Genomic DNA, 22,048 nt, shown 5'->3' on the forward strand with positions numbered 1-22,048 from the left:
AAGTTCAGAACAATTAAGACAGCTCTCTAAGGTGTTGCTATTATTTTCAGTGGGTGCTGTATTCATCACTAGACTGCTGACTGTGTTCAAGCTATGGTCGCCTTTTTGAACATACTATAAGCTTTTTTTTCAATGATTTAATTTAGTCAAACAGATTTCTGCTCTGACAATAGAAAATATAATACTGAAAGGAGTTGAAAAATACTATTATTGCACTATTATCACCACTAGGTCTGGCCTTGAAACTAAGATATGTGATTTTCCAGAAACTTTCTTGTTGCCAAGTCACCATGGCTGGAACCATGTATTTTTCTTTGTCTCTACTTTTTCATTCCCTTCAACTTCCTGTAGACCGTTCACTGATAAATTCTTCTCCAGCTGAGTGGTCTCTGACACCTTAGAATAATCTTTTTGCTTTTCTCAGGAACTGTCTTACATGTTTTATGTGGTAATCCACAAGCTCCCTACATGAACTTCTTACCAAATAGTACTATTTCCACTTTCATCCTCTAAATCCTTCTTTTACACACAATCCCCTGAATGACTTAGCAAAATCAGTGATGCAAACACATTACTCAACTGTTCAAAAGTTGAACTCCCTACTCGTCAGGAAACGGAATTCAAGCTCCATTGTAAAGCATTTGATTCTATCATGCTGGCAGCACGGCTCCAGTTTACCTTTGTGTCCTCATCTTTCTCTTTCGTCTTCTATGAAACCTGCTTTTAGCTGCGAACTGCCCTTGACATTTCCCAAGCATGCAGTGCGTGCACCCACTTCTCTGCCTTCTGCTTAAGCTACTTCTTCAGATTTTGACCTTCCTCTTTTGTTGCTATTGTTGGGTTTCATTTTGATTTTTTTTCAAATTTTTATTCACCCAACCTGACATCCTTCTCTTTTGACCAATGAAAATTTCACTCTTTTTTTCAAGGCTAACAGGAGTCCTTCCAGAAGACCTCTGAGCTTTCTAGTCAAAATAAATAACTGTCTTCTTTTATGGGTTCATAGCTCATTACTAAGACACAAAATAAAAAGCAAATGATTGAATACCTACATGCCTGACATTTCTTTGCCTCCAGGAAAACAAAGTCCCATATTGTTGATGTATTTGCTGAAGTATTTATTTGGTTCTATATTATATAGATGATCATCTCTGCTAGATTAGCTTATAGTAATGGCTGAATGGATTCCCCAGCCCCAAACAGTGCAAGTTCCCAAAATATGTCTATGGATTTACCTTTCTGTAGGACTCAAAACAACATACAAATGTTTAAACTATAATTCATCTGGAAACATGGAGAGAGCAATTGCTCTCTGAAATAACATTGGCCCAGGGATGTGGTACCAGTTTTAACAGTTACTTTATAAGAAGTTCACTTAGATCCTTCTTAACTGCTGATATGTCTGGCCATTAATGACCTCAGATACTAAAAAAGGTCGAAGACTCCAAGGAAGTGACACAACTTTGTGCAATTTTACACAATACTAGTGTAGAGGCATGCAATTTTGTTTCCAGGAGGCAATTTTTCTGTAATAGTAAAAAAAGCAGGAAAAGGGGGGGGGGGGAAAGCCTGAGAATCACCAAGAGACTGGATAGGGGTCATATCTATGGTGCTGATTTCATATCCAGACACTTAAGCAAACCACACAGAATAGTGACAATTACTAACAAGATCAAGGTTTTCCATGAATGGATAAAAAAGGGGTTCTCTCCCCCACTTCAAATCATGTAACAGTATGCAGATAATCAGCATGCAGTTAATCATTACCTTGTACTGTTGTTGAGAGAATAAAAAGCAAGGATATTATATTGATAATGAATATATTTTTAGAATTGGTATTGTTTTTACCTTATTTGGGTAGTGTCTTTACTAACTCTAATTTACTGGGGAGGAAATGGGGGCCTATTGAGTTTTAAGGTCATATGGTAACTAAGAAATAGAGTTGAGACCAGAACCCAGGGAGGGCTAATCCCTGTAATCCCAGGGAGCTGGGTTAGGGGCAGTTTCCCTATTGCCAAGTTCCCTAAAAAGACTGAACTCACTGTTAGCAACTTTTTGACATTGAGATCTAGAAGTAATGGAGTTCAAAGCTCATACATCACTTAGGCTGGAAAATCATCTTGGATCTTTCAAATGGAGTTAATTAAGTAGATCATGTCTACCTATCACAGCAGGCCTCATACAGTAAGCTTGTATTTCTAGGCATGGTTACAGTCCGTACCGTTAAACCAATTATGAAGTAAATTTCCTAGTATTTTTTTCTTTACAATTAAATTAATTTTATTTTAGGAAAATCAGAATAAAGTTTAACAAGCAAATAATAAGGCTTACTTTACCCCTTCTTTCTATCTCTATACATAAAGATAGTGATAAATTATCTTTATTCAATATGATGTTTTGCATTAATAGTTAGCAGCTACCAATATATAAATAATGGCCTTTGGCTGTAGGCGTTCTTCAGGATGTGAAACAAACAGTACAAATAAGATAGTCTTCTTTAAGGAAAAAATAAAATTTAAGGTTTTTATTTAAAAGTAGTTCACGAGGAAAAAATAAGTAAGATTATTGGAAAATAGATTTCTCTAGGCTCATTTAAAATAAATATAGAGTAAGTTAAGTTTGAATTGGGAAAAATGCATACTTATATATAACGATGGTATAAATCCTATGTTAAAGGGTTTCCCCACTGTGTTATAGTCTTCAAAACCATAGTTATAAGCTTTATTTGAAAAATAGTTCATTTTTATTAACTATATCTTTCCAAGAATCCTACAAACCCCTGCCCATTGCATCTGAATCACTCTGGCTATTATTACTCCAAATAACTTTGCAGTTCAAGTCTTCATCCAAGTTAGGTCTTATTGAAGCCTACTTTTCTGCATAAAAAACTAGAAATCAACAATATTTGAGAATGAATTCTGTTTAACATCAAAGAACAAAAGCAAACAGGTAAATGGAGAAAATAAACACTAACATTTCAATTACCCTTTCATGAAGATTGCTTGCTCTTACCAAGGAACTGAGGTGCCACTGAAATTTCTATCAGCAAGCTTAATATAGTGGGATCAAGAAAGAGAAAGTCACAATTGCTTTTGTGTAAAAATAGAATTGCTGTATTTTTAACTCTAATGGAGCCTGTCATCAATGCAACCACTTCCTATCAGTTATTTACGACAAGTCAAATATTCACAAAGAGCAATTTAACAGGTACTTATTGAGTACTTCATAAATGTCTGACACTATTCTAGGTGCTGGGTGGGACACGTTAGTAAGAATAAAACTATGAAAACAACAAAAAGCTCCAAAAAAAAGCTCACTTTTTGAGGGGAAAGGACAGACAATACATAATAAACATAATAAATAAAGTATGTAGTACTTTGTTGCTGTGTTCCTTTATTTGGAACTGACTCGAGTTTTCAGAGACTGTAAATTGCACAGGAGGAGACTTCCCAGCTTCCTCCTGTGGAGCAGCTGGTGGATTCAAACCATGTGCCTTTGGCTTGGCAATACGAATCCTTACCACTAAGCCATCAATATTTTAGAAGATGGGTGCCCTACTGGCAAGAAGTTGTGCTGCAATCTTGATGGCTCATGCTTCAAATCCTCCAGCTGCTATGTGGGAGAAGGATGGGTAATCTCTCTGGTGATTAACTGCCTCCGAAAACCCACAGAGGGTCAGCTATGGGTCAGTTCCGACTCAACGGTTACACAACAAATGCAATAAAAAAAAATAAAGTAAATGTAGTGATTGAAAGATTTTTTTCTTTTAAAAGTAGTGGTCGGAGTAGGTCTCATTGAGATGATGTCTTCAGTAAAGATCTGAAGTTGCTGAAGAAACTCACCAGGTAGCTATTTGGCAGAAGAAAATATAGCCAAGGAGCAGTGGCAGGAGAAGGCAGAAGTGGAGGTGTGAGTCAGGGCACAGGGGAGGCCGAGCATGAGGGCCTTGAAGACTGTGGTTATGTCTTCACCTGTCCCTGTGTCTCAAAGGAGTTCTGTTGTTACACACAACAGGTCCTTAGAAGTGTACATTCTGTAACTTTTGTTAGAATAGGCATCAATGATAAAATGCCATAAAATGTCTTGGTAAGATATAGGGTCTCCATTTCTTTTTCTTTGGATGGTTAGTTTGATTCCCCATGTACCATATTACAGTAGATAAAAGTTTAGAATAAGTCAGAGAACAGACTGAGACTTTCAATAGGGCAAAATAGGATGAGATCAGTTCATCTTGCTTTCTTTCTGTCTCTATGTGTTCACACCAGAACAGCTTAGGGTGGTGTGTCCCTTTGCTTGAAATGGTAACTGACTCAAACAAGAGTTTCTGAGGAATACGATAAATTAATGGCTGTCCTTTCAACAGAAATTAACCTAACACTCATTCTGTTTAGAAATGAGATTGGCCCCAAATCTTTGACGACTAATCTTCTGACATGATTATTACAAGGATGATTCACACTCTATGATTTTTCTAAAATAATCAACAGTTATATTCATTGTTGTAATTTCTTTTCTGGCACTTAGAAAAACTTCAAGATTTGTTTGTTTTTTTTAATTTAATTTTTAAAAGATTTTAGTATTTTTTTTGTGTGTACCATTAAATCAGATCTGACTGGCATAGGAGGAAATTGCCCCTCCTTCTCCAGTGAAGCATCTGGTGGATTTGAACCACATACCTCTGGGTTTGCAGTGCAGCTTCTTGCCACTAGGCCACCAGAGCTCCCTAAGAATTTCTATAAATGTATGAATAATAGTATAAAAATAAGAAGGAAAGTTTAATATCTCTTTACTCTTTCTCTTGGTGCAAGGACAAAGAAGAGGTAAAACCTGAGGCCTGAGAGGAGAAAACATATTGGGAAGTGCAGGGTCAGAGGAAAAGAGTTACGAAAGAAAGTCAGTATTCACAGAGAGAAACACATGGATATAGTCTTAAAAGACTTTCCAAACTGTAAGAATTAGGTGGCCATTGCTCCTGCTGATCAACCTTCTAATAGTTGAGAAAGAAACTTGAGTTCAAGGGGAAAATATCATAAGGAACTGAGAACTAACTACACTTGCTTCCTAAATAAAACCCTATGGAGAGTATGGATTACATTATGTCATAGCTTAACCTCATGGTGAAGACCATCCATCTATTCATTTATTAATAACTTCCTGAGTGACTACCACACCTCATGCAGGGTTGGAAACTCCAAAGAAAATGCTTCTTTAAGTGTTTAGGTTATTTTTTATAAATTATTTTATTCTGGTTTATTTATAAAGTTTGAATACATTGTTTTTCACACAAGATCTTTCCCAGTTCCTTTACACCCCCATCAGATTATATGATCCTATGATTAACTCCCGTTCCCCACACATCCTCAGCTCTCTGTTTCCACCCTCCCTTTCCCCCTTGGATCCTCATACTCATTCGACAATAACATTAGGTTTTATATAGTGTTTGTCCTTATGGGATTGAGTTAGTTCACTGAGCATAATGCTCTCTAGTCCCTCCCAAGTTAAGTAGTAATTTACAAAATCACTGCACCTGTGTGCCGCATAGTATTCCATTGTGTGAATGTGCCATAATTTCTCAATCTATTCCATTGTGGTTGGATATCAGGGCTGTTTCCATGGTCTTGTGATGGTGAGTAACGCTGCAATGAACATGGGTGTACATGTTTTTGTTTATACATCAGTTCTCATTTTCTTGGAGTATATTCTAAGTAGTGGAATAGATGGGTCTTATGGAATTTCTGTGTTCAGCTATTTTAGGAAGCACCCACCTGCCTTCCAGAGTGGTTGTACCATTGTACAATATCACCAACAATGTACAAGAGTTCCTATCTCACCACACCCTCTCCAACATTTATTACTTACTGTCATGTTAAACTTTACCACTGCTACTGAAGTGAGATGTCATCTTATTGTGGTTTTGATTTGCATCTCTCTTATTGCCAGTGACTTTGAGCATTTCATCATGTATCTGTTTGCTATTCAAATATCTTCCTCTGTGAAAATTCTTTCCATGTCTTTTGCCCATTTGTAATTGGGTTATAACAATCACATAGAACAATGGAACAGAATTGAGAACCCAGAAACTGACCTAGCTATCTAGGTCAACTGATATTCAACAAGAAAAAACCCCCAAACACAAAACCTATCAAATGGGGAAATGACAACTTCTTCAACAAGTGGTGGTGGCAAAACTAGACTGTTACCTGCAGAAAGCTGAAACAGGATCTACATCTCAGACCATATACAAAAATCAACTCAAGGTAGATCAGAGACTGGAGAGTAAGCCCAAAACAATATAATTCATAAGAGACAGACTGGGAAGGCCTAGTCTACAGTAAAAAGAAACTGCCAAATACAGCCAGAAATGCATAATCTGAAGAGGATAAAATTGATGAATGGAGCCTTCTAAAGATTAATTCCCTGCGTTCATCAAAACCTTTTCCCAACAGGGTGAAAAAAAACAACTGACTGGAACAAACATTTTGCAATACCATCTCATATAGGAATCTCATAATGAAAGTTTACAGAATACTTCTCGGCCTCCACAAGAAAAAGACTGATAATCCTTTAAGTTTTAGTATCAGAAATCATGATCTTTGGATGCATGATATGAGCAATTTAGTGAACTGTTCACAAATTATGCTAATTTAAGTCTTTCTTTCCAACGTTGATTATTTCTTTACAGTCTATGCTATGTTAATTATAGCCATTAGTTAATTAGCAAAACAAAGAAATAAAACCTTAAACCAATTCTAAACACCACATTAGAAGGACGAACATTTATACTGAAGGCAAAAGGCCTTGAAGATAGATAATAAAAATAGCAATTTTTAAAACTACAGTTAGAATGAAAATAAAAAGCATATAATTAAAGGATTTTCTACTTCTGGTAAGACATACTAACATATTTATGTTAATAAAAACCCTCAAAGTTGCTGCCATCAAGTTGAAACTAACTCATGGCAACCTTCCTTTGGGTTTCTAAGAGTCTGCCTGTCTTTCTTCCACAGAACCCCTGGGGGATTCAAACTGCCAGAGAAGCACAGCCCTTGTGTTAACAGCACAATTAGTGTGAGCATATCCTCCTATTCAATTATACTGTAAGTTGCTAATAGAAACTGAATGTTGTGGTCTCTGATCATGTTTTGGAACCACAGAGCAGGTAATTTCTCAAGACAATAAAACATGCAGCAAAATTTGCAATCATGCAAGGAAAAGATAAGTTATTTTTCATTCTCAAAGGGGAGAAAAACACCAGATGTTCAAAAGGTATATTGGTGATAAATAATGTCAAATAGACTTTACATTTAGCCCATTCTCAAGAAGGAAAATTCAGAGCAACTTAAGGATTTATTTGTACTAGAACAGGGTAGGCATGAGAGGTTAGACAAATCATATTTTTGCTGTAAAGATCAGGAAATGGGAACAACCGAAAATTTCCTCAGAAGAATGTCAACAGAGAAGGAAAGAATGAACTGACATGAGAAACAAAACCAATTCTTCTTGGGGAGATTTATGGTTTATTAAAATGAAGGAATAGAACACTATAGATTTGAAGAGAAAACTCTCTTTCCAATCACTTGTTTCTATCTGAGCTGGACAATGAGTAAGGCTGACAGAGGAAGAATTAATGCCTTTGAGCTGTGGAGTTGGAGAAGACTACTGAATATTCCATGGACTGCCAAGAGAACAACAGCAACAACAAAAAAGGCTTGGAGAGGGTGCAGTCAGAGTACTCTTTGGTGGCAAAGATGATAAAACTTGGTCTCGCATACTTTGGGCATGTTGCTAGGACATAATACTCGGAGAGGCAGAGTGTCAGCGAAGTGGAAGAAGACCCTCACCCAGGTGGATTGACACAGTAGCTGCCTCAATGAGCTCTGGTGTGTGAGGAAGTGTGAGGATGGTGGTACAGGATAGGCCAGGATTCAGGTTTTTTGTTCATAGGATTATACTGGACCTGATGGCACCTAACAAAAACAAAAACAACAACAACAACAGAGAAGAACATCTTGGATCTGGGCTGTGTACTTCACATAAGCATGCATGCATTTTTAGCCTCTCTGTCTGCACTGCACAGCACTTACATGTGGAGATAACACCAGTGACTTCAGCTCTCTTCCCCCACTGATGACTATTTGTTTTTACTGAACTCAATGGGGTGCTGAACCTTCTGCCAAAGTGAAGACAGAAAGGGGGTGGTGTTTCCAGGCAGCGGAACATTTGTAGATTTGCTCTCTGGCAGGCTAATTTGGGGGTGGGTGAGTGGGTGGGCCACCTGGAATAAGTAAACAACACCAGAACATCTCCAGTTCAAAATGTCACGTAGTTTGATTAAATAGCTCCTTTATGACCTGCAAATCTCACCCATCTCAATTAAGTTAATAGCTCCTTCATAACTTAGTACCCAGTTCTTCAATCCTTGAATCGCTGAATCTTTTAAGAGGAAGAGGCATTCATAGATACACCTAAATAGATTAACTTCTACTCTCAGACCATCTCTATTAGCTTGCTTTCTTTGATTTGCTGACGTACTCCTTTGCTAATTTTATGTTTTTCACGAGGCTTCTAACTTCAGGAAAAGAAAAGCAGACCTGGAAAGGGAAGCGGCACCGAGTCCTTCCTGGGTGACAGGTACTGAACTAGGCATTTCACAGCATTACTTCATAATCCTAGGTAAGTGCAAGCAGATATGATTGCTTCCATTTTACAGATCAGAGGTCTGAGACCTAGAGTTAAGAAACTCACACAAAGAGACACAAATATCAAGATAACTCAAAAGATGATATTCCCCCCGCCCCCATATAGCAAATGTACTTCAAGGTCATGCTATTTGCTCCAGTAACATCTCTAATCCACCCTCTAAAATGGGTTTCCAGAGTTGTAAATTGCATTGGAGGAGATTATCCATTGTTTTCCTGTTGAGATTTTAGTAGATTTGAACTGTCTGACTTTGGGTTGTCAGCAATCCTTGGAGGACTGTAAGTTTGAGAAGGATCTCAATAGGACCTTAGATTGATAAAAAGTATTTTTTATTTTCAACTATGCAGAAAGGAGACTGAATAGTCTCGTTTGTATCCAAGCCTTATAATTTTCAGTAGTTTCTTTTTCTCCCCCTACTAGTTTATTTACAAAATTTGAAGTCAGATTCGAACAAATTCTTTCCATTTCCCTCCCCCTCCCATCCATCAAATTATACAACCCAATGAGTCGTGATGTCTTTTTCTGTTGATCTCTTCTATTAAAAATGTAATTGCCACCTCTGTGTCTGATCAATAGTACTGCTGCTAACATCCTTCTGATCATGACTGAGAACATTCTAGTGGGTTAGTCTATAGGGAGTTGTGCTGTCACTCAAAAGCTATCCTTCTTTGGTTGGTTTGAATCCACCAGTGGCTTTACAGGAAATATATGGGCAGTCTTTTCCCACATAACGTACAGCCTCTGAAATCTCTTTGGAGATCCACCTCTGAGTTGGTTCCAACTCAACATCAATGAGTTTTTTAAAAGATATTATAATGGGGCAATTAGAAAATCCTAAGCATTATTAGAATGTATCACCAAGAAAAACAAACAAACAAACAAACAAACAAACCCCAAAACCAAAAAAAACCAACAACCAAACAAAAACCACCGCAAACTCATTGCCATAAGGTTTTTGAGAATGTAAACTGTAATGGGAGAAGACTGTCCATCTTTTTCCTTTTGAGCCACTGATGTATTAAAAGCCAGTGCTGTGAAGCGGTTGGGTTATGAGCACAAATCACAATGGACCACACCAACCAGAGATGTTAGCACTGAGATTTATGGGTCGTACAAAAGGAAGTGACATGCCTTAATTTATAACACAAGGTAGCTATGTGCATGATGTGTTAATATAAAATGAGAGAATAGTAATAAACTAGAAGCCATGTATGAAAACAGCAACAACTGCTCCTGACCTGGCACAGTGTCACTGTTGTGTCACATGGGATGACAGATGGAGGATCCTGAAGTGGGGGCATCTCTGGATTGACTGAGAAGATAGTCTCAAAGGCAGGTTTCTGAGCTGGACTGAACACCCACAGAGAGACCTCAGAGGGTTTTGAAGTACACAGAAGTTGTGTAGAAAGGGTTTTAAATGAATTGGTGAACTTTTATGTACCGCCTGGAAAGAGGAGACTTTGGCTTTCATCACAGGCTGCATAATTGACAGATAATGACTTCGGAATAGAATCTGGGCTCAAGTCCCAGAGATTTCACTTACTAGCTGTGACACCTTGAGTGAGCTAATTAATCCACTATTTTTTCCCATTTTTTTCAACTGTAAATAGGAGTAATAACAGTACCTACCTCAGGTGTAGGTATTTAGGATAAATGAGTTAATATATGCCAAGCCCTGGCACAAAGCATTCAACAAGTTTTTGTAGCTGGCACCACAACCACTTGTCACCATTTTTACCATCAACATCATCTCCATTATCACTTTTACCATTAGTAAATTCTCAAACTGGTAAGTGACCTTAAGGCACAATTAAGAATAGTCATCATGAGACAGTATATCATTGCTGCAATTAACAATTGCTGCCTTTCTACGAAGATGATACCAAAGATGGCACCAATGGTGAAGAAGTAAGCCCCTGCCCTCCCCAAACTGAAGCCAAAGCAAAGATGTTAAAGGCCAAGAAGGCTGCCCTGAAGAGCATGCATAGTCACATACACACAAAGAAAATCCACACGTCACCCACCTTCCAGCACTCTAAGATGCTGAGACTCCGAAGGCAGCCCAAATACCCCCAGAAGAGCTCCCCCAGGAGAAACAAGCTTGACTACTATGCCATCATCAAGTTTCCCCTGACCACTGAGTCAGCCATGAAGAAGGCAGAAGATAACAACACACTTGTGTTCATTGTGGATGTCAAAGCCAACAAGCACCAAATTAAACAAGCTGTAAAGAAGCTGTGAGACCAAGGTCTAAGGCCAAGGTCAATACCTTCATTACGCCTGATGGAGAGAAGAAGGCCAGGGATTGGTATGCTCCTGACTATGATGCTCTTTGGTTGTTCCAACAAAACTGGGATCATCGAAACTGAGTCCAAGTAGTTAATTCTAAATATAAATGTTTCTCACCCCCTCCCCAACAAAACAAACAGAATAGGTATGGTTCCCTAGTAGTAAGGATTTGGGCTGCCAAATCAAAGGGAGATGGTTCAAACCCAACAGGTCCTCTCAAGGAGAAAGATGGACAATCCCCTCCTGTGTAATTTATAGCTTCTAAAAACTTGCTGGAGGGTTGGATCTGCTTTGACAGTACGTAACAACATCCAATGGTTTATACTAAAGTAACCTACTTGCAAAGGTTTAAAACACTTAAAATATCATTTCCTTTCATCTTTACAAGGACTCTGTGAGGTAGATAGTATTCTTCACTTTACATGTGATTAGATGGACGCATCAAGAGCCAAGTTACCAGTCTAGGATTATATATGTCCAATGTCTGAAAGAACCAGAATATAAGCTTAATTCTGACTTACTATAGATAAAAAATCCCTAACAGTACACGTGACATGCTTGTAGCTAAGGATATCTTCTCAGAGTATGCTAGTAGTGATTCTTGGCTAGTCACAGCACAAAAGTAAAGGAATCAATAGCACTACATGAGAAATGGGAGGGGCGGAGGGAGAGATTTTACCTAGAAATAAGTCAAAGAGTTTATCTTCTTACTTTCAATAATACATCGTTAGGTTTCTAAGTACTGAGAGAGGAAAGTACATGACTGCAGATGCATTTGAGACAATGCTCCTCTAGTTTCTGGAAGAAATGGAAGGGGTGTCCATATTTCGAAACTTTGAAAGCTGAGAATCCAGAAAACCCTAGAATGGAAGCCAGAAAGGAAGCCACTGCTGAAGACCACACTTTAATCAGACAACTTGAAGACAGGCTGAGTTTTGGAGCACAAGGGGAATTTCAACTTTCAGGTGCTGCTAGCAACACTGGTTACATGTTATTTTGGGATGAATTTGTAGTCCTTGTTAACACGAAGGTTAGACATACTCTTTCTGTATGTGACTCTCATAAGGAAAACAACATAAGACCAAACCTCTTGCCAGTAAGTTGAATCCATTCATAGTGACACCTCCCTCCAACCTCGACCTGTTCTCTAGGCTGTAAATCTTTTATGGACGGCGACTGCCCATCTTTCTCTCCAAAATCAGGAAAACTTTGGTTACCAGTCTGACAAGTTACATATTATGGCACTAGAGCTTTTTTTTTTTTTAAATGGTTCTCAGTAAGTATTCAGTGGAATGAATTAAAGGGAGATGGGACGTCAATACTCATGAGACAAGATGGAGAATTCACAGTTCTGTGTACTAACACGGTTGCTACACATGTGGGCAAATGCATATTGCCCTTCAATTTTACCTCCTGAATAAGCACAGAACCTATTCAGAGGGTGCTGCTGGTCCTCAAAATAATTTAAGAGTGCTTCCAGAGTCACCTTCAAAGTCATTTCATAGACCTCACAAGAAGAGCTCTTTCATGAACACATTATCCTAGCTTGATTGCTTTGGGAAATGGCCAGTGACCGTGGATACAAATGACTTATGTCTATTTGGGCTTTCTGATTTATAACTATCAATGGTATTCTAAAAAAAAAAAGCCTCAAGCTCTACAGATAATTTTAACAATGATATAACAATCTGAAAGTAATGTCTACCAGAAGTATTTTTATATGCATTAATTCCACTGAAACCTCAAAACAGACATTTGGAATGGGTACAGGAATTATTCTTTTTTTAAAAAAATAATTTTAATGAGCATTTGCAGAGATTTTGGATTCCCATTAATTCGTTGCTGCACTTCTTTCCCCACCCAGCCCCCTCCCCTCCGCTGCCAGTTCGCTCCTCTCTTTCAAAAGTAAAAGAAACACACCTTCCCTGGTATACAATCCCCGCACACCCCTCCCACCGCCCCAGGAATTATTCTTATTTATTAATGAAGATATAGATAGGCTGTGTAACTTGTTTAAAGCCACTTGGCTTTGATAAGTTAAGATTCAGCTGGTTAAGTAATTGTGGCGTCATTATGGTGACTATTTCTCTCTCTTCAATTATCTTAGAAAGGAATTGTACTTCATTGCAACTTAAATGTGATTTTGCATGGTGTTCTTGTAAATGCATATTTGTTTATGGTTCAATAGATGTATTTATAGTTTAACCTTGCACTTAGTATTTTATTAGTCCTTTTCAGAAATTTGTTTACTTTTAAGAATGAAAGCAACTTTTGAAAAATATAAGGAACTTTTGCTTCTACCTTATTTTAGGGAGGGTAGTGTCAGTGGAACAAACAGTATAAATATTCTTCTCTCTTCATTTCTATTTTCTCCCTTGTGGACATCACAACAGCCACCCTGCAAAAAGATGTTTGCTACTCCCTTCTTCAGGAGCTCTGATGGCTTAGTGGCAAGAAGCTGCACTGCAATCCCAAGGCACAAGGTTCGAGTCCACCAGCTGCTCCATGAGAGAGAAATGAGCAATCTTCTCCCATGCGATAAACTGCCTCTGAAAACCCACTGGAGGGTCAGCTATAGGTTAGTTCTGGAAAAATGGAAGCTGCGAGATAGAAATATTTCTGCTGTTTGCTCCACTTACACTACCCTCCCTACAATAAGGATGGAAGCTAACCTTATATTTTTAGAAAGTTGCTTTCATTGTCAAAAGTAAACCTATTTCTGAAAAGGTAAACAACTTCCGTTTTTGCATACTAAGAAGCTGAGACTAACCTAGCTTGGTTTAAGTAATTTGCCTAAGTACTGTTCACTTATAAAAAGTTGATAATTTTTCAAGCCTTCACACATTTTTACTATACCCAGTATCTTTTTCAAGGTACAAACATTTTTTTCTCATTTATCATTATTTTTCTTATTTTTTCTATTTGTTTTGAAGAGAAAGAACTTGCAACTTTCCAGTATGGAGAGAAAATTAGTTAAAAGCAGTTTTTGTAAAAGATCTGGAGCTCTAGTAGTTTAGTAATTAGGGAGTTGTGCTACCAACCTAAAGGTGAGTGGTTCGGATCCATCAGCTGCTCTGCCAGACTTCGCTTAAAAATTAAAGTTCAAAAATGTTCCAAGCCATTTTTAACCGACTCCCAGCCTACATATGTCAACAAATTATAACACAGGACATGAAAACAGAATGCTGTTAGGACGTTAGGATACTTTCATGAAATATGAACAGAGCAAGAAAATGAAAATTAGAAAGCAGAGTTATAATTCTCCAAAAGGAAAAAAAAAGGTAGATTTTTAAAAAGTCCAACTCATTGCCTTTGAGTCAGAACAGACTCATAGCTGACACTTCCATGAATCTTTGATTTGAGTCTGTAAAACACACAGAAGGAGACTGCCCATCTTTCTCGCTAGAAATTGCTGGTGGATTTGAACTCCTGGGAGAGGTGTTGCCTTTAGGTTCGCAGTGAAGCTAACGATAGACTATACCACCAGTGTCACATCTTCTGCTAATGCTGTTTCATATGTAGTTGTTGTTCTTAGGTCCCACTGCATTGAATCTAACTCATAGCTGATCCTCCAGTGTGTTTACAGAGGCTCTAAATTCCAAAATTCCATGGGAGGGGATTGTCCACCTTTCTTCTGAGTTACCACACACACACACACACACACACACACACACACGTTGACTGACTCATAGCTGACCTTTCAGTAGTTTTTCAGGGGCAAGAAGTTGAACAGGAGAAGACTGAGTATTTTTCTCCCATAAAGCAGCTAATGGATTAAAACTCTGTGCCTCTGGATTTGCAGCACAGTTTTTATCACTAGGAAACCAGAGCTCTCTACGTATGTTGTTGTTGTTGTTATGTGCCACGGGATCACTTGCGACTCATAGCGAACCTATGTACAAGAGTCCTAAACGCCATTCTATCCTGTGCCAACCTCGCAGACTCAAACACACTTATTCCCATCACTCCACTCACAGAATTGATCCATCTCATTGAAGGTCTTCCTGTCCTGCACCGTCCCTCCACTCTCCCAAACATGATGTCCCTTTCCAAGGACCAGTTCCTCCTTGCAAAGTATGTCAGATGAAGCTTCAGAATCCTTGACTCCAAGGGGCCACAGTCTCACCCTCTCCAGGACAAACCTGCTTATTTTCCTAGCAGTCCATGGTATATTCAACACTCTTCTCCAGCACCACAGCTCAAAGGCATCAATACTCCGTCTATCATCCCTATTCACTGTCCAACTCTCCAATGCAAAGCATGTAACTGCAAAGACCATAGCTTGGACCAGGTGCACCTTAGTCTCCACCTGATGTCGTTGCTCCTCAGTACTCTTGAGAGGTCCCTCACAGCTGACCTTCCCAGTGCAATTTGTCTCCTGATTTCTTGGCTGTGGAACCAAGTAAACTAAAACTGTTAACTATCTCAATCTCTTCACCATCCATATTGATGCTGCCAATTGGCCCAGTGGTGAGAATCTTTGTTTACTTGATATTGAGCTTCAATGCATATTGAAGACAGCAGTCCTTGACCTTCTGCAGCAAGTGTTTCAGATCCTCCTTAGTTTCAGCAAGCAGGGTTGTGTGATCTGCATAATGCAGGTTGTTGATAATTCTTCCACCAATCCTGATGCCACTTTCCGCCTCGTACAGCTCAGCGTCTCGGATGATCTGTTCTGCATACAGATTGACAAGGTATGGAGACAAACTACATCCCTGATGGACCCCCCTTCCTGATTTTGAACCATCCAGTGTCTCTCTGCTCTGTTCTGATGACTGCCTCCTGGTCCAAGTATAGGTTTCACATTAGCACAATCAAATGTTCTGGGATTCCCATTCTTCTCAGAGTTAGCCACAGCTTGCTGTGATCCACACAGTCAAATGCCTTTGAATAGTCAATGAAGAACAGATACACAATCTTCTGGTATTTTCTGCTTTCTGCCAAGATCCATCTTACATTAGCTATAATTTCCCTAGTACCATGACTTCTTCTAAATCCAGCCTGCACATCCGGCAGTTCTCTGTTGACATATTGTTCCAAATGTTTTTGAAATTTTTTCAGCAGAATCTTGCTTGCATGGGATATGAATGATCTTGTTTGATAATTTCCACACTCTGTTGGGTCACCTTTCTTTGGAATGGGAACAAGTATCGACCTCTTCCAGTCAGTTGGCCAGCTATCTGTCCTCCGGATTTCCTGGTACAACTTAGTGAGCACATCCAGGGCAGTGTCTGTTTGTTGAAATAAATCAATTGGTATGCTAGCAACTCCTGGAGCCTTGTTTTTAGCCAGTTCCTTCAGAGCAACTTGAACTTCCTCCTTCATCACCATTTCATGAAATTTCTCTGATACAGTGACTCTGTGCACTCTTTCCATCTTCTTTTGATACTTCCTGGATCATTTATCATTATACCCAAATGATTCTTAAGTATTTCCACCCGTGACTTGAATTTGTTTTTCAACTCTTTCAGCTTAAGAAATGCTGAGTGAGTTCGGCCCTTTTGATTTTCTGACTCCAGCTCTCTGCACATTTCATCATTATAGTATCTTGCTTTGTTGTCCTGAGCTGCCTTTTGAAATTTTCTATTCAGCTCTTTGATTTCTTTCTTTAGCATTGGCCTCTGGCCCTATGTATACATATGTATAAATACAAATATACACATATGAAACAGGAATTAGCAGAGTATCAATTACATAATGAGGGACTGTTGTTAGGAGTTCCTGTAAGCTTGATCCATATATCCACTAAATATATACCTGAATGCCTCTTATGGCCTAAGCACTATGATAATGTAGGGAAGATAAGTTAAGTAAGATATGACCAGATACGCCAGAGATCATCATTAATCTGAACAAAATCTCCATAAGGACCAATTATTATCCTTACTTTACAGATGAGGAAATACAGACACAGAATAGTTCTGCGGCTTGTTTAAGTTTACATAAACAGAACATAGCAGACCTGGATCTGGAAATCCACAGCTGTTAGAATCTGTGTGCTATTTCTTTTTTGTTGCTACACACTGAACACCTATTAACACTAAATTTTAGAACAAATTAGTCAAGCAGATGGTCAGAAAATGAAACTTAGCACTCTCACTGAGTTTCTGGTCTAGTCAGTTGGAAGAAGGTATAGATATCCCATGTTACTAAAGTCCACACTGTATTGGATGATATTTTGATTACTGCTTTGAACAAAATAGAAACATGCATCTAGGAGGAGAGCGTATTAGGTGAATAAGGAGACAGATGCATGTTATCAGTGGACGTGAAACTAGACCACTGTCACAGTGCTCTGTCCTTGAATTGGTCTTGTTCACATATCTGCACACTCATTTATTCACAAACACCTACTGAATGTGATACATACACCTCTATAGCAGGCATAGGGGATTTGCTATATATGTTAATGTCCTTCTGTATACCTTTTTTTTTTTAAAAAAAAATTATTTGCTTTTCTTTTCTTGTTGTGTACCATCAAACTGGATCCAATGGACACAGGAGGAGACTGTCCCTCCTTCTCCAGCACAGCATCTGGTGGATTTGAACTGTGCACCTTCGGGATTGCAGTGCAACTTCTTTGCCACTAGGCCACTAGAGCTCCCTTCTGTATACCTCTCATATCCTCATGTATACCTCTTTGGGATCACTATTAGTAGACAGCTGTTACCTACCAATACTTCAGAGTCTACTTCAGCTGTAGCAAACCATCTCATTAAAAAATGTGCCCCTTTCCGACCGTGGCTCACATCTAATTACTGATTGGTAGAAGAAGATTGACTATATCTGTGGAAAGAGAAATTGGAGAAACTCGATATGAGCAATCAAGACCAGGCCAGGCAGGGGCTGACTGTGGCACAGAGCATCAACTACTCATATGCAATTTCAAATACAAGTTTAAAACAAATGAAAACAGGTCCATAAAGAACCAAAATATGACTTTGAGTTTATTACAGCTTAGTTTAAAAACCATTTTAAGAATAGACTAGACACATCGAACACTAATGAACAAAAATTGTTACTGTTGTTATGTGCCATCAAGTCTCTGAAGACTCATAGCGACCCTATGCACAACAGCTCTGAAGCCTGCCCTATCCTGAGCCAATCTCACTGTGTCTGGCACACCTACCTCCATTACCCTAGTTCTTGTGTCAATCCATCTCATGTGGTCTAACGGGTAAGATGTTGTGCTATCAATCCAAAGGCAGGTAATTTGATTTCACCAGCTATTCTGAGAGAGAAAAATGAGTAGTCTCCTGTCTTGAAATTGACAGTTTCTGAAAACTCACTTGATGGTCAGCTTTGAATAGGTTCCAATTCAATAGCAATGAGAGAGAGAGTGAGAGATACTAATAGAAAGGCAAACTTCTTGGCCTAACTTAGGACAATTTTCATGGGCCCATGTTAGCTCCAGATCAGCTCAGATTGCTACTGGAGGTCCAGAACAGTTCAACATCTTTATTTGTCTACACCATCCCTTAAAGTTCTTAAAGTTGTGCCGTTGCTGCATATTGCTGAGTAAGAACCAACCCATGGCTGACTTTCTCTAGTGGGCCTTCAGAGGCAGCAAATCATACAGGACAGGAGGAGACTGCCCATCGTCCTCCTGCAAAGAAGCTAGTGTATCCAAAAGATGGGCCTTCAGGATTACAGCACCGCGCCTTACCAAATCCTGCACGCTTACCTTTTGAGTTGGACTCCGTTTGCATCCTAGACAAGCCACTGGCAGAAGGAACAAATTTGTCCTTTATTTATCCTCTAAAAGTGTAGGATTACACTAGGACAAAAGTTACACAGGGACAGCATTTGTGTTTTTTAAAAGGGAAGACTTTGCTTTCAACAATGAAGCAGCCTGCTTTTAAGAAGCACTGAAATTTGTAAAAGGAAAGGTACGCTCATGAGACTGACATCAGGGTTGGGGTAAGACTGAGAAAACCTGGATAAATTATGTATACTGCATTGAAACAGATGAGGGAGAGAACAGTTTAAAAGCGATATATTATAGGGTATTATGGTTATCACAAGAGTCCCGAATGAAGGTTGCATAGTGGAGTATACTTGCAGTGGGGGTGGGGTGGGGATTGAATACCAATGAAGGAATTTTTCTTTTACTTTTCAAAGAGAAGAGCGAACTGGGAGGAGGGGTGGGCAGGGAGAAAAGTGCAACAGTGAATGAATGGAAATCCAAAATCTCTGTAAATGTTCATTAAAATTAATAAAATTAAAAGACACACACACACACAAAGAGAGGGCACACTCATTTTCTGGAGGAGTTCAGAACAAGTAAACACATTGGTATTTTGCTGTAAACTTGTTTTTGTTCATTCTGTTATTGTCTAACATGTAGCAAAACATCATCTAATGTAGAAACTTATAAAGGAAATGTCCAAAATTCAAAGGCTTGTGGGGAAAATTTTGAAGCTAATGGGAAACAAACATATAAACACAATCTCATGTCTCAAAGAACTCTCTCAAAAGTCATCTGAGATCATCTACATGCTGTACCAAAAATTCCAGTGCCTGAAAGCTATTTGTTCATTTGGGGTTGTTGCTTTTTGTGGTAACAAAACTTTCAATTTTAGTTGGTTGTGTGACTACCCACAGAGCCCTGGTGGCCTAGCAGGAAGAAGCAATCCTGAAGGTACATGATTCAAATCCACGAGCTGCTCCACGGGAGAAAGATGGATAATCTTCTTCCTTGAGATGATCTGCCTCTGAAAACTCGCCTGACCAACAACATATGACTCTCCAGTCAAAAAGTACATTTCCCGACTCACCTCACAGCAAATGTGGTAAATATAACTAATTTATGGCCAAGAGGATGAGAGTGGTACAACGTAAAAGTTCACTTTCCTTTCCTACATTTCAAGGCTGAACAATGGAGATGGCGTCAGTAAGGCAGCAATACTGTAAGAAACGTGGAACAACAAAACAAAATATTTCTGGGTCTTTGATTATCTCTCAACTACCTAGCAACTTTGACTTTTATGTGGGGAAAAAAGGAAACTAATTTTGTTTAAGCCATACTGCTTTGGTCTTTGAAAAAGCAGATTAGCCAATTTCTAATTTGTTACAGATGCCAGATTAGACTTACATTCTTGATGTTAATTTTTTTCATAAGCATGGTATCTTATCAGTGGAATATATAATGATTGTTGTTGTGTACCATGGAGTCAGAACCAACCTATAGCTGACCCCCCCAGCAGATTTTCAGAGGCAGGTAATCCTTTGGGAGGAGACTGCTCATCTTTCTCCCATATAGCAATTGGTGGATTTGAACTGCGTGCCTTCAGGATTGCAGTGCAGTACAGTTTTTTTACCACTAGGTCACTAGAGCTCCCTATAATGATAAGAATAAAAATAAATTTCCTTAATCTGAGTTAACATATCTACATCATTCCTTTTTCTTTTTTGGTATAATGTCAGTTCCTTGTCCACAGAAAGATGCTATACTTTATAGTAAAATAATTAAGGGCCAAGGTGACATCTGAACTGATACCTGTCAGTTTGTTGTACTGTGGTGGCCTGTGTGTTGCTGTGAAGTTGGAAGTTATGCCATCAGTATTTAAAATACTAAGAAGGTCACCTGTGGTGGGAACGTTTCAGCGGAGCTTCCAGACTAAAACTGAAGACTGACCGTCTACTTCTGAAATAACAGGCCTTTGGAAACTCTCAGGAAAGGAAGAACATTGCTGGATATAGTGCCTACAGATGAGGCCCTCATGGTGGAAGGCACTCAAATGTACCTAAGGGCGAGCTGCCCCCTCAAAGCAGTGACCACTGTGATGACTCGGATGGAAGAAATTTTGACCCTGTGAGCAACCGTCCTTTGCTAATGTGGTAAGACTTAAAATAAGGAGAAATAGCTGCAAACATTCATTAATAATTGGAACCTGGAATTTAAGAAATAGGACTATAGGAAAATTGGAAAAAATGAAATGGAACTCATAAATATTGACATCATAAACATTAGCAAGCAGAGATGAACTAGTATTGGTCACTTTGAAACAGACAACCACATGATCTACTATGCTGGATATGACAATTGAAGAGGAATAGTGTGGCATCTGTTGTAAAAAAGAACATTTCAAAATTCATCCTGAAATACAAAGCTATGAGGGATAGGGTACTATTCATAGCCACACACGGAATTTCTATTAAGACAACCATTATTCAAATATCTGCACCAGCCAAGAAAGTAAAAGATGAAGAAGTCAAGGCCTTCTACTAAATTTGTAGTCTGAGATTGATAGAACATGCAATCAAAATGCAATAATAATAATTATTATCATTAGTGACTGGAAAGCAAACATTGACACAAAGAAAGAAAACATGGCGACAGAAATGAGGCTGGAGATTCCATGACATAATTGTACAATGGATGATTTATTCATTGCAAATACTTTTTTAAAAAAACAAAACAGAACAAAACAAAACACCAACCTAAATGGCAACTCACCTAATGGGTAAGTTCTCCTAGTGGGAGTTTACCTAATGGGCTACACAGGAATCAGATTGACTATATCTGTGGAAAGACCTTAGAAAAGCTCAATGTCAGGAGTCAAAAGCAGGCCAGAGGCTGAATGTGGGACAGACTATCAACTACTCATACGCAAGTTCAAACTGAGTTGAAAAAAACTAAAACAAGTCCACGAGAACCAAAATATGAACTTGAGTGTTTCCCAGCTGAATTTAGAAACTATCTCAAGAATAGATTTGACACACTGAACGCTAATGATGGAAGATCAGATTAGTTGTACAAGGACATCCCCATGAAGACAGCAAAAACTCATCACAAAAATATGGAAAAAGAAAAAAGTCCAAAATGGATTTCAGAACAGACTCTAAAACTTTCAAGGGAGGGAAATGAATCCAAAAGAAGGGGAAGGAATGCTGAGGTAGGAGAGCTCAACAGAAGATTTCAAAGGGCAGCTTGAGAAGGCAAAACAAAGTATTATAATGGAATGTGTAAGGAGCTGGAGTTAGAAAATAAAAAAGGGAAATACCATATGATTGAGAAAAATAAAATAGGACTAAAGGAAGAAGTCTAAGCTGCACT

At 38.6% G+C, this 22,048-nt stretch overlaps 1 protein-coding gene across 5 annotated transcripts in view; it reads right to left on the reverse strand.

The window, feature by feature from the left end:
* Positions 1-22,048, reverse strand: part of SGIP1 (SH3-domain GRB2-like (endophilin) interacting protein 1) — a 329,295-nt gene that overhangs the window by 118,457 nt on the left and 188,790 nt on the right. The window lies entirely within an intron of this gene.

Source organism: Elephantulus edwardii, unplaced genomic scaffold (genome assembly GCF_000299155.1).
Source record: "Elephantulus edwardii isolate Elephantulus edwardi_28Jun2011 unplaced genomic scaffold, EleEdw1.0 scaffold00005, whole genome shotgun sequence".
Lineage (NCBI taxonomy): Eukaryota > Metazoa > Chordata > Mammalia > Macroscelidea > Macroscelididae > Elephantulus > Elephantulus edwardii.